The sequence below is a fragment of the Mastomys coucha genome, unplaced genomic scaffold, assembly GCF_008632895.1.
Source record: "Mastomys coucha isolate ucsf_1 unplaced genomic scaffold, UCSF_Mcou_1 pScaffold6, whole genome shotgun sequence".
NCBI lineage: Eukaryota > Metazoa > Chordata > Mammalia > Rodentia > Muridae > Mastomys > Mastomys coucha.
Genome location: NW_022196912.1, coordinates 103,331,920 through 103,345,176, shown reverse-complemented (window position 1 = coordinate 103,345,176; position 13,257 = coordinate 103,331,920). Strand labels below are relative to the sequence as shown.

The following is a 13,257-nucleotide window of genomic DNA, read 5'->3' as shown; positions in this document are numbered from 1 at the left end:
GAGGTGATGGAAATGGAGGGGAGAGGTGGGACTATAGGAGGTAGCAATGGGACTTCCATCAATTATTCCAGTTGGACTTTAATCACATTGACTCCATGCTTATGCTACTAATAGAAAAATGAGACTCTTGTTCTCTCTAGTACTGTGTTTATCTTCCAAATAGCAAAGCAAAACAATGTCATGCAGAAACCATAAATCTAGCTGAGAAGAAGGTCCCACTGACAGCTTTCATTCAGTGCTGCTTAAAAAGAGAAAAATATTAGCTTCTCTATACCATCATATTAATGTCTGTCTCTATTGCCCTTTTGCATTTTCATCATCCCCAACTTTCACTTGGTGCTAGACACTGCAGCATCTTTCCCTCATGAAGGGCACCAGGCAGACAGCAATCTTAATTAGGTTTCTGTTGGTGTGATAAAACACCATGACAAGAAGAAAGGTGGGGAGGAAAATGTTTATTTGGCTTACACTTTCACATTACATTCCATCAAAAAGGATGTCAGGGAAGGAACTCAAAGAGGGGAGACCACAGCATGAGTCATTTTCATGAGTGGTAGCTACCACTGCAATGATTGGAGCTGGAGAGTAGATGTGGGGATCTGAATCATTGTATCCTGGGTATCAGAACCCAAATTTTTCCCATGGTAGGTATAAGCAGAGTTCAAGACAGATGCAAGTGTAAAGTCTAAATTTCATTGTAATTGTGTTCATGATACAGCTTGTTCCCATATATGCCAGTGATAAATAACAGCAATGAGCTAGCATGTTCTCCTATTTATAACAAAAGAAAACCTAGGTCCCAGATTTCTGCTGGGTGGCTTAAGTTTCAGCAGTTCATGGTGGCTCTTACACTAGTTCTCAAGCCACTTTTACTCCGATACTTTCATTTCTCTCTTTCTTCACTTCCCACATGAAGCAAAAGTCAAATTAAGCACCTTTCCTAACCTTACCCATAGCTCCTGGAAGCCCAAACTGCCACCTAAAGAGGAAAGGACTCAAGAAAAAGCTTTGCACAAAGATTGCATAAAGAATTTCTCCAGGTGAGTGAAAATGCATGCCACCTACCATTTCCTCAGAAATCTCCTCTCTTCTGTCTCTTCTGACTTCCCATACTCCTCTGTTGGGAGCATTACATCTTAGCTCTTGTACTATATTATAGCAGCCTTAAAATTACAAAGAACCATTAAAGTGAGGCCATGAATTTGTTAGCCTTAATGCCCTCAAATATCCTATAAAAGCCTCATGTGTGGGCACCATGTCTTAGATCATTTTTCCAATCTCCATAAACTTATGAAATGGGCTTCTCTATTTGCAGTGTGAGCTCAGATATTTTTATAAGGCATACCTATCAACTAAAAAGGCCCATGCATGCAGTCAGTTTAGGCACAGCAACTTGGATACTTGCTCTCTGCAATGAGAATACTTTGGGGTTGACAACTTTTGGACAAGAGTTTCTGACAGTCTAAACTGACAGTGAATATCTTGTACTTCTCTTGGGTAATTTAAGAACAGAATATGAAGCTGAATTTTTCAGCTTTTGACAAGTATTTATTCCATCTAAACATTCTTAGCACTTTTATCCTTATCTTTTCTCTTGAATAATTAGATAGGTCAAAACATCTTCTTGCACTGTAACCTTTGATAAGGAATTATTAAATATGGTGGGGGTTGGTTTTTTATTTGTTTTTATTTTTTTGTTTTCAGTTTTTGTTTGTGTTTGTTTGTTTGTTTGTTTTTTCTGTCTCTGCACAGAAAGAGGAGCCTATCAGTCAGCTGACAGTCTAGTTTATGAACTTGACTTATACGAAGATGTATAGATAAGAAAACAAGAGATTTGGAGAAGACATATAAGCTTCCAGGTCATGAACATGAGAAGTCTGTTTCATGACAAACTTGATGGGGAAAGCTAGAAAATTCTGTCTACGGCCTAGCAAAGGAGGCAGGTCAGGAAATAGCCTTTCCTACACATTCAAATGCAGTGGGTAACATCATCTTTCTGTAACATTCTACTCAGAGCATGTTATCCAGCAGATTTCAGTCAATTTATTAAACATTTCAATCCTTTTTTTTCCATGTCTGTTCCTGAATCCACCAGTATATCCAACAAACACACATAGATACATCCATTTCTAAAATGTCTATTTTATTGACCCAATGAAAACTTAAGACCTAAGCTCCATTCCTGTGAAATACAGCCTGGTATTTTTCTTTTAACAGAGTAGGTCTCTGTTATATATTGCCCCAATAAAATAAAATTTAAGACAGAAAACCACACCAAAGATATAGTTTGAGATGGGCTGAAAACCTGACAAGGTCAACTACTCTCACAGTTTCTGTCCCCAGCTTATAGTCATCAGAGCTCAAGCTACCAATTTATCTATATTCCACAGAATAAAAGTATTTTAAACAAAAATGGATTAGTCGTCATATAATCTAATGCCCTTATCCTTCATACTATAAAAACCCAGAAGGCTAGATAATTTAAAGTATTTTTCTATGTAACCCAATCTAGCATGAAGGCTTCCTAATTTATAGCATAGTTTAATATATAAAATGTTAATGATCAGATGTTTTTTCCTCTGCTAACTTCTCTCTTAATAATTGTTTGACTATAATTATAAGTTTCAACTTGGTTCTTTTTATTACTCTACTTTACCCATCAGAGAAGTAAACAATGTATTTAGTATTCATTGTTACTTGTTACACAAAGTCTCCCCAAACTTTCCACATTAGCTTAGACCAATGTTCCATGGCAAGATACAGAGCTAGAAATCTACCCTGTAGCTCTGTGCATTCACTTTGATGTTTCCTACCAACTCACAAGCAGAAGGTTGAAAGGCCCCCTGTAATTAACTGTTACTTCTCAATGTCATTATTACCTTTAAAATAATCTCCAATTTTAGAGGTTCCAAATTTGTCAGTCTAATATATATACATATATATACATATATATATATATACATATATATATACACACACATATAATTGTATATATAATATATATAATTATATAATATATGTATATATTATATGTGTATATATATGTAGTATATATATATATAAATATGTATGTGTGTGTATGTGTGTATCTTCAGATTATAAAATGAAACCATGTATGACTTAGAATATTTCTCAGAGCTCACCCTGTCCATCAATCTTCCTCCCAGCCAATCTTTCTGCTGTAGCTCTGACCCTCTCCTTCTCTCTCCATAGGCTCCATAGAATTCGATGGACACATTAGCACATTAGGGGGAAGCAGGTAGACACTCAATAAATATTTCTGTCTGCTCTATTTCTTCTGATTACACACAGCATCTTTACTTTCCACTCAGATTGAACACAGAACAATCACACCACTCCTCAACAACATCAAGTTCAAGAGGCAATTCTGTTTACCTCTGTCTTGCATTAACTCCTCTTCTCAGCCTTCGGAGTAACTTTTCACTTCACATTCTGACTGTCTGAGGCCATTCCTCCTTCTCTACATGATCTATGCTCAGTTTCTGCCCTCCTCATATTTTTAAATTTTTTCCAAGGAACCTCCAGTTCTCATAGAAAAAATAAGTTGCTTATGGGTCTATACTATAGGCAGTTACTAGTGAAACTGTTTCTCACCAGGTTCCTCACCAGTATAGATAAAGTTTCTAGGAGGACATTTTCCAATTTGGGCTCAGTTGCTTATCCTCTGCCCTAACTTTGTTCTCTGTGACTTGCAAAAACCTAACTCTTAGATTTCTAATATGATGGTAATTTCAGAAAAATGGCAAAGGAGACTAATAGAATAATGGACCAGTTTGGACTCTATGGACCTCTAGGTCCCAGAAGAGCATTTCCTCAGCACAAGCCCATCCCTCTCTGCCAGGCAGAAGTCTTTAGAGTACTCCTTCCTTATCACAGTTCAGGGTATTTGCTGCCTGCTCAGTAGCCCTTCTTCCTTTGTCTCTTCTCTGTGAAATGGTTTCAGTGTATAATCACCAGTGGAGGGGATGTCAGCAAACACATATGCTTACATCTCACCACAGAACTTCTGGTACAACTGGTCAATAATGGGACTGGATCTGCATATCTTTACTATAATCTACCATACAAAGTTCTCTTTGCACATCTTGCTGCGACAGTTGCTTCCTTAGATGTGTAAATGCTTTCCCCCGACTGACCTAGTTTATTCTTACTTTCCAGCTATCAGACCACCCTTTTACTTTGCCAAGGACCCCCAGCATTCAGATCTTTCACATGGATGATGTTCAGTACCCATCCAGTGTCAGCCTCAGTGTCACACACTGTGAATAGCCTTTTCTGGTTTCCTTCTCTAAAATGTTTGCTCATAATACCCACTCACCATTATGTTCTCTCATTCTACTTGCCACAGCACATGACCCCAGGATATTACTGAATGCCTACATTTTGCTTAGTTTGAATTGGCTGTTTCTACACTTAGGGCAAAATCACTCAAGAAAAAAAGATTACTTCACTAGTCATTGTTACACTCCTGGGACCTAAGACATTGTTTGGAATATAGTCTGTGCTCAACAAATTGGAATTACTGAATGAATGAATGAATTAATGAACTAAAACCCAGTTAGCTATTTGAGGCAATGTTATTTCATTCTTTGAATCAACAATAATTCCTTAATAAATAAAATCTGCCTTTGTGTGCTTTAATAAACTTGGTGATTCCACTCCCAAACTCCTCCATGACTCCTACGCTTACTCATCTACCTATCCAACATAGTATAAGCCAAATCTTGTGTTTTCCATAGAGTCTTATCTATGGAAAGGGAAGTCTTAACTTCCCTTCTCAAAACCACCTTTTCTTTATTATTGTTCTTTCCTGTAATAATTACCATTATCATTCAAATATTTGTTAATGTTATCCTAGTACTATGAAGCAGTATCTCTTCTATTACTATCTTGAAATTTTTTTCCCTATAGATAACACAACTCTTATAGGTCTAAAAGTTGACTCTTTGTTTCCCTAGCTTTGCAAATGGTTAGAATAAAGAAAAGTTGACCTGACTACCACATACCTCATACCATTGAAGTACATGATAAAGGCAATGTTACGAAAGTCCACTAGTCATGGAAAGATCCAGAAAGATAATGAAACAATTAACCCAGAAGCAGTGGCCTGGAGATGGTTCTTCCCTTCAGAGTACAGAACTGTTCATAGGCCTTAAATCATTCTCTTCAGTTTACTATCTCAAATATAGAGAGAACTAATGGTGGCAATCACTATTAAACCTTCAATTCAATACATTGGATTTAAAATATTCAAATTTTTATACTGCTGGGAAATATTAAAAACTACTGAAAGTTCAATAGCTTGGTTCTTTCTTGACTCTCTCTCTCTCTCTCTCTCTCTCTGTGTGTGTGTGTGTGTGTGTGTGTGTGTGTGTGTGTGTTTAATCTGTGCAAATAGACTGAGCATTATTTGGATCTCATAGAACTGCCGTACTAAATGAGATTGCCAAGATAGAAGTCCGTTGAAAACTATAATTAACCATGCAAATATGGGATCGGATTTGAATTGTGTAATAAGTTGAAGTTTTCACTATCTCATGTTCCCTCCTCTACCCTCCCTCTTCTAGGCCCTCTTCTGCAATTTGAGATGTTTTTCCTATTAGGATAATGGGATGGATAAAGGGAAGAAGGAGAAGAAAATCAAATGATGACAGCAATAATGACATAATGGTGCTATTTAATAAGTACTTACTATGTGCCATAAATACCATTTTAACCTTCACAATCAAGCACTGGGGAAGTGGTTCAAGATCACACAGAAATAACCAATGAGATGCAGGCAGACTTGGAATCTGGACAGTCTGAGTCCAGAATAGGGTGATTTCTGCATCATCATCTTCAGATCTGATTCATAGCATCCAATATTTCTCCCAAACTGAGATCTAAATTTGGGAAAGAGAAAGAAAGGGAAAGGAAAAGGAAGGGAGGGACCAGGATGGGAAGGGTAGGGAGGGAAAGGGCAAGGTAGGGTAGGGAAGAGCAGGGCAGAGCAAGGAAGGGAGTTCTTCCTAGATAAGGCTGTGATGAGACCTACCTGTCCAAATAAAACTCGGCTATCCTTTTCTCATTTCTCTGAGCCTGGGGAGAGCACAGAGTTAGAGCCCATAGGGCAGAAAACAAAACTGTGTCCATAACCCTCTCAGAGGCAGATGCTCCAGACTTCCTGCACAGTGAGAATAAGTAAACAGCTCTTCTTCTAAAAGAATTACAGTTTCAAAAATCCCCACAGGTTCCTTTTTTTATCTCTCATGGTTGTAGATGACCCTTGACAGAGATGATTTACCAGTCAGCCTCTCAGAAAGACTGCACATCTGCCCCATTTCCCTTCCCTATCTCCAGTGCCAAACAAATAAACTAAACGTGACTGTCTAGTGGTCTGGCTTAAGGAAGCTGCCTGGAAGTTGTTACACTCTGATTACCACCTAAGGCTTCTATAAAGTAAAGGTAAATCAGCATGGCAGATACTGACCACAGTTCTTGGAACCTGATTCCTTTCCTTTATGGGTTCCTTTGCATTTCCCTGTCTCCTTTGTAGTTAGGAGAGGCTGTGTGATGGATTTAGGGAAGTGATGGGTACCATTTTCAGACTTGGCCCATATAGATTCTCAAGTGTGATCTTCCTTATCAGCTAGCTTTAGCAGGACAATATAAGCCTCCCACATTTAATGGTTCAAAACACCAAACACTGATTGTTCTAAGCATTTGGTAGGTAGCCTATGTGGTTGTAGTCTGGACTTGCCTTTCTGAGGCTTTACTTACATGCCTGGCAATTAGCCCAAAGCCAGATGAAATGATGAAAGTAATGTATCCCTGAGTTGTCCTGGTGTGGAAGGTCACTCTGCTTGCCTGTGTTACTCATCAGGAGCTAGGCACAGAGGTGAAGATGATTAAAACTGGAAATGACCAGTTTTGGTGGTGTGTATCAGGACTATTCCCATGATACCTTCCCAATGATCTCTTTAGTTTGAGTACTTTCTATATACTAGATTCATTGGCTTAAGGATTTAATCACAATAAGCTACTTGTCTTTCAAAGTTAGTTCATGATAAAAAGTAATACTGTTATAAACACTGTTATATTTTATACATGAGAACTTAACTTATCCAAGGGTACACAGCCAGTCAACTAGTGAGTGGCAACATTAAGATTCACACCCAAGCTCTGTCTCTAAAGCCACACTGCAACTGAAGAATCTATACATTGTGTGTGTGTGTGTGTGTGTGTGTGTGTGTGTGTGTGTGTGTGTGCCTTGAACAGTTATATACCAGTTGAACACATATTTTTACTTACTAATAGACTATTATATTCTGCATCTCAGATTGCTTACTTTCAAATTTCTTGGGCACAAAAGCCAAACCTATAAGGCAATCATACTTTAATCTCTTTCATACAAAATTTGTTTCAGAATCTGGGCTTGCTGAATACTGGATTCAAGCAGGCATAAGGACATATCAAGGTGGGCTATGCTTTTATGAGGTTAAATACTGTGATTTTTTTGAGTCTTTATGTAACAGAGAACCAAATCTCTTTTGAGCAACACACTGTGGAAAGATTGCTTCAGATGACTATGGATGCTGCAAATCAACATTGCAGCCTGAAGAAGGGTATCAGTGTCCCTCCTGCCATGTCTCTAGTCAACAGAGAGGATAACTATGAGAAGTCCATTTATGATCACCAAGCACGGGGGCTTCACAGTCAAGGGAGGTCTCAGCTGGAGAAGTTCACCCTACGCTAATATCACTAGGTTCCCAGTGGACATAATACAATTCCTCTGGTTTTGCATGGTCTCAAATAAATCTTACTTAAAATTTTAAATATCCTTAGAAGTAAGATCCCTCAAACACAAAACAATTGATTTTCTCATGTCTTTCCAGTAGATGAGAGCTCAGAGCACAAAATTCAATTTGATTTAGGGAAAATAAAATATAATAGATTTTGTATACTTCAGTGATATAGATTAATATTCTTTGCCCATAAATTTAAACCACTGAATATAAATATCACCTGTGTCACATAGGCCAGTCTACTCAATAGTTGATTAGATGTTTAAAACCATAGTTTTCCATCACGCAGAATACACACAGCACAAAATTTAAAATGTACGTTTGAGTATCGTTAAATAAATTCACAGTGCTGTGCAAGCTTCAAGCTTAAAACCAGTTTGCTTACACTATGTGCCAAAGTGGTGAGAAAGAAAACCTTTCAGTTGTTTTACACAGACAGAGCAGCTCATTAGAAATGGTCACATTCTTTTTAACTCTCTACACAAAGCTGTTTTGACATTTAGACATATCAAATGATAATGTTTATTTTAGAGCATATGGCCATATCAGTAACTTATATTTGGGATTCATTCTCCTTTATTTTCTAAAATATTTTTTTAAAAATTTACAAAGAAAACAACTATGAAACAGCCCTAAAATATGCTACTTGAAACAAGGTCAGATAGCTGGTGGAGAAAAAAAATTCTAAAAACTCATCTGTCCAGGAAAGGCAGAAGTTAAAGTAGCCATGCAAATGAAAGAAAGATCATTAACTGCTGTCTTCACCCATGTTGGACCCAGGTGAGTCTGTGATCATACGAGATAGTGTGATTTTGAGTAACTCTTGGGTGATTTATTAAGCAATCTGAGGCTCCTGCAAGACATTGCTGGACCACGAGCTGAATCTACCTTGATAGAGAAGATTGGTAAATACTTATTGCCGTCACAGGATCCTTCCTCATTCCCCTTCTCTCCAATTCTCTTTCTCCAGCATTCTAAGATTGGAGAGTGTGTGGTTTCCTGACTTCAGATTAACATTCATATTTATCAATCCATTCCTATTAATCTCTTCTTTCCTAATGAGGCAGGAAACCCAGGCAGACTCTGGATCTCAAGAGATTTATTTCCATACCATTATCCACATCAAAAAGCATTTATTTAACACCCAATTATAGAGCATGCTGCGGAAACCTCCATCTCTGCATGAAGAGAACCATATAGACATAGGCCCAAGCCTCTACATGTTCCTAATGTATGCAAAAGCCAGTGAGGGGAGATTATATATAGCCTGATGCCCAAACTCTGCCTGTATAAGGACACAGCAAATAAAGGTACCTCAAGAAACTCATAAAATTCTGCAAATAAAACAAATTCTCACTTATCTTACTTTTAAGGATACCTGGTATAGCCGTAGACAAGACTTAATCAGCACATACTTCCCACTCAGAGGCACGTTTTTATTACAATCCAAGAGTCCTAATTTCACACATGGAGTAGAACCTGGAAAATTTAGCCTACCCAAATAGACTTCAAAGTCATGGATGCTTTACAAAAATGGAATAAATCTTAGCTTGACAATGTCGGAAGGGCTGGTGATCAGTAACGAACTCCTAGTTCATGTTAAGTGAAAGAGAGCCAGATCAGCGTTTGCATCATGTACCATGTACCAAGGGTACTGACATCCATAGAAGAGTAATGTGGCCCTGGCTGCCAAACAATAACTGCCGGTAGTGGTACCCACCTGCCTAGGACTATTTATCATTAGAGGAGAGTGTTAGCCTCCAAGCACGGCCTCATCAAACTTGTGGAATTTTTTTAAATTAAAATATAATTACATATTTTCCTTCTCTTCACGCTCTCACATGTACCACACACCTTGCTACCTCTTATGTATTCTTTTCTGTCGTTGTTATTGCTCTGTGCATATGTGTGTGTGCCTATGTGCGTTTATATGTATACATATATATACATATATATTCAAAAATGGAATATATATATGTATATAAGTAAATAAAGCCCACCTACTCAGTTCACACAGTGTTACTTGTATGTATGTGGTTTCAGTGCTGACCACTTGGTACAGGGTTCCTGAATTATGAGAATGAGGAAAATCTGTAGTTTTCTGTAGTCAAACTAATCATAAGTGAGACTTGCTATAAAAAGACTTGTAAACTGATTGAACAGAAAACTCATTAGTCTCTCTGAGTATCACTTTTGTCTGTAAGGTCAAGGTTATGATTATCAACCATAGTTTTATCTTTGTAACTTTATGAAATATGTTGGAAAGTGTCTGAGATATCACAGACTTCTAGTAAGTTTATTGTTTTTTTACTTAGGTAGTTCCCATAGGTGTTTGTAGAACATAAGTTATGGACATGAAATCTTTAAGGTTTGTTTGAATTCTAGAACACTTAATTAAACATCTTTTTACTTGTTTACTTAGTATGTTTTGGTACATGTATATGTGTGCACATACATTTCACAGTGTAAGCAAGTGTAGAGGTCAGAGAATAACTTAGAGAAGTTTACTTTTTATTCCACCATGTGGGTTTCAAAGATTAAATTCAGGTAGTCAAACATGGCTTGGCAGAAAGCACCTATATTCACTGAGCTATTTCACATGCACCTATACCTCCAACATATATATACTCCTACACATATTAATATGCATACATGCACACACAGAAGCACTTGCAAATAAAATAAAATATGTAAATAACTGCCAAAAATTAATAACCAAAGCTAAAAAAGCTTAATAAGATGATAAAAATTTGAATATATGTTTCTCCAAAGAAGATATAGAAATGACAACTATCTATCTTAAAACATGATTCGACACCAAGCAAATGAGATGGTTCAGTGGCTAAAGGTGGTTTCTTACATATCTGTTAGCCTAAGTTCCATCTCATAGATCACACAGGATGCAAAGAGAAAACCTGCTCCTGTAAGCTGTCATCTGACCTTCACACAGGCACCATGGTGCATAAATGCACACATGCATGTGCACTTTCGTATGCAAAAAATAATTAAAAAATATAACTCTAAAATGGTACAAAAGATGTTCAATGTCATTAATCACAGAATTAAATCTACAACTAAATATCTTCTTACACTTATCAGAATGGCTGTTATTAAAAATATAAAGAAATCCTGCTGCACAATTTGTTGTTGATTGATTAGTTGGTTGGTTGGCTGGTTGGTTCGTTGGTTGGTTGATTGACTAGTTTGTGGTGTTGAGTGTCAAACCCAAGGCCTTGCTCATGCTAAGCAATGTTCTACCACACACACAGCTCTTTGGTACACTGTAAATGGGTATATAAAATACTATAGGAGCCATGGAAAACAGTAGAGGGATTCTTCAAAGGCTAAAAACTAAATTAACATATAATCCAAAACATATCATTGCTGGGTACATATTTTGAAATATAAAATCAGGATCTGGAAAAAAAACTCTACTCCCATCTTCCTTCAACAGAATATAGAAAGAAAGGCAATTAACCATCAACAAATGGACTTATAAAATATAATGGGGATATACAGTTGATAGAATATTACTCAGCTTTTAAAACTAATGAATTTCTTTCATTTCTGAAAGAAAGTATATTAAGTGAGATACTTCAGACACAGATGGATACACATTGCATGCCTCTACTCATAGGAAGCAAGAAAAAACTCAGGAAAAAAGAATACTATGATGGGGTTGAAGAAGTATGGAGCCATTATGCAAAGAACTTAAGGTTTTCCTTATGTCAATGAATAAATTCCAGAGATTGTGTACACAGCATGCTGCTAGCTGCTAAAATAGAACATGTTAGAAGCATAAAAATCAAGTTCTGTATTGATATACTACTACCTCCAAAAGACCCAAGAAACATTGGAAGGTATTGTGTGTATCAATGATTAAGAAGATGGCATTAAAATCCTGGCTTTTGGCCAATCTCAAATTGGAAAGAGTAGACACACATGCAGTGTGTATCAATTATACCTCAGTAAAGCTATTTTTAAAAATCAAAGAAATTATGACCAGAATGTTGTGCATTTATGGGGTACCATGTGTCTTGTGGTGTATTTAGATTCTTTAAGTCAAGCAATGAACATGTGTGTCACTTTACTTAACCATTATTGTTCATGGTGAAAAAGCTGCAAGTGATTCTCATAGCTATTTTGAAATACACAATTATTATTGAAAATCTTTTAGGAAGGTTATGTGCCCTTGAGGAGATTACATGCCAACCTTGATGTCTGTCCTTCGCATCCTAAGATGCCAAGGTTTTATAGGCATTTGCTTTTGGGGTCCTTGACATCATAACAAAATCTGGTCTGTTCAATATGTCTTTTACATAAATAAAGGTCAGGGAGAAAAATTGTTCTTTGGCCCAAGTGCAAACAAGAAATTGTTTATGCCACTTATCTAGCTATATAACTCCATCACAGAAACTAAGCAAATCATTCTCCTTTCTTTATCTCTTCCTCTTTTCATATCATCTTAGGAAAGTACGTCTGTGTGGACTGACATCTGCCTGCATACTTTGTAAGGCCTAGGAGATCAATGCTTCATTGTTCTCCCTCAATTAGTTTACTTGGTATTGACTCATTCTACAAGCAAACAATAAAGTCTGCCAGCACATGATTTTATTTGTAGTGGAATGGTCTTATGCTTGTTAAATTTCCATGTGAATTCCTCATAGACTGGAGTACAGTGTCACATAAATCTGATTTCATTGTGTCTTTGTCCTAGAAGCTATTACAGGAGCGTCCAAAAGCCAATGCTTGCTTATGGGGTGGATTAGGATTAGGTTAACCTAAAGTTCTCTCTCTAAAGATCTGTAAAAGGACTATAAGGAAACTAAATTTCAGATTTAATATGAGAGTTAGTTAGCATAGTGTATATTAAGCACATGAGTTCATCTGTGCAGTAAACATATAGTATAAGTGCAGCATCATGGGAGTTTAGCAGAACTGGAATCACTTGGTCATCTTGTCAGAGAACTCATTTAACTAAAGAAAGCATCATTAAGGTACTTCTTAACTCAAAGAGTCTGTCATCAGAACTCCCAAGTATGTTTCTCAAGAAGGGTTCTTTAAGTTCCCACTCCCTACTATTAGTCATTTCATCTAAGATCCCTCCCTTTGAGTCCTGAAAGTCTATCATCTCCCAGGTCTCTGGTAAATTCTGGAGGGTTCCCCCAACCTCTTATCTCCTGAGATTGCCTGTTTCTTTCTGCTGGCCCTCAGAGTTTTAGCCCTTTTCCATTACCTAGTACCAGATTAGGTTCCTCTCCCCCCCTACTTCCTACCCCCTATCCACTTTCCCTCCCATGTCCCTCCTTCTCTCCTCACTTCTGATTGCTTTCTTCTCCCTCCCAAGTGGGATTGAGGAATCCTCACTTGGGCACTTCAGCTTGTTGATCTTTTTGAGTTCTGTGGACTGTGTATCTTGGGTATTCTGGTTTTTTTTTTTTTTTTTTTTTTT

The 13,257-nt window shown here is 37.2% G+C and overlaps 1 protein-coding gene across 23 annotated transcripts in view; it reads right to left on the bottom strand.

Annotated features, from left to right (window-relative positions):
* Positions 1 to 13,257, bottom strand: part of Nrxn3 (neurexin 3) — a 1,683,426-nt gene that overhangs the window by 1,247,423 nt on the left and 422,746 nt on the right. The gene's annotated exons all lie outside the window — the stretch shown is intronic.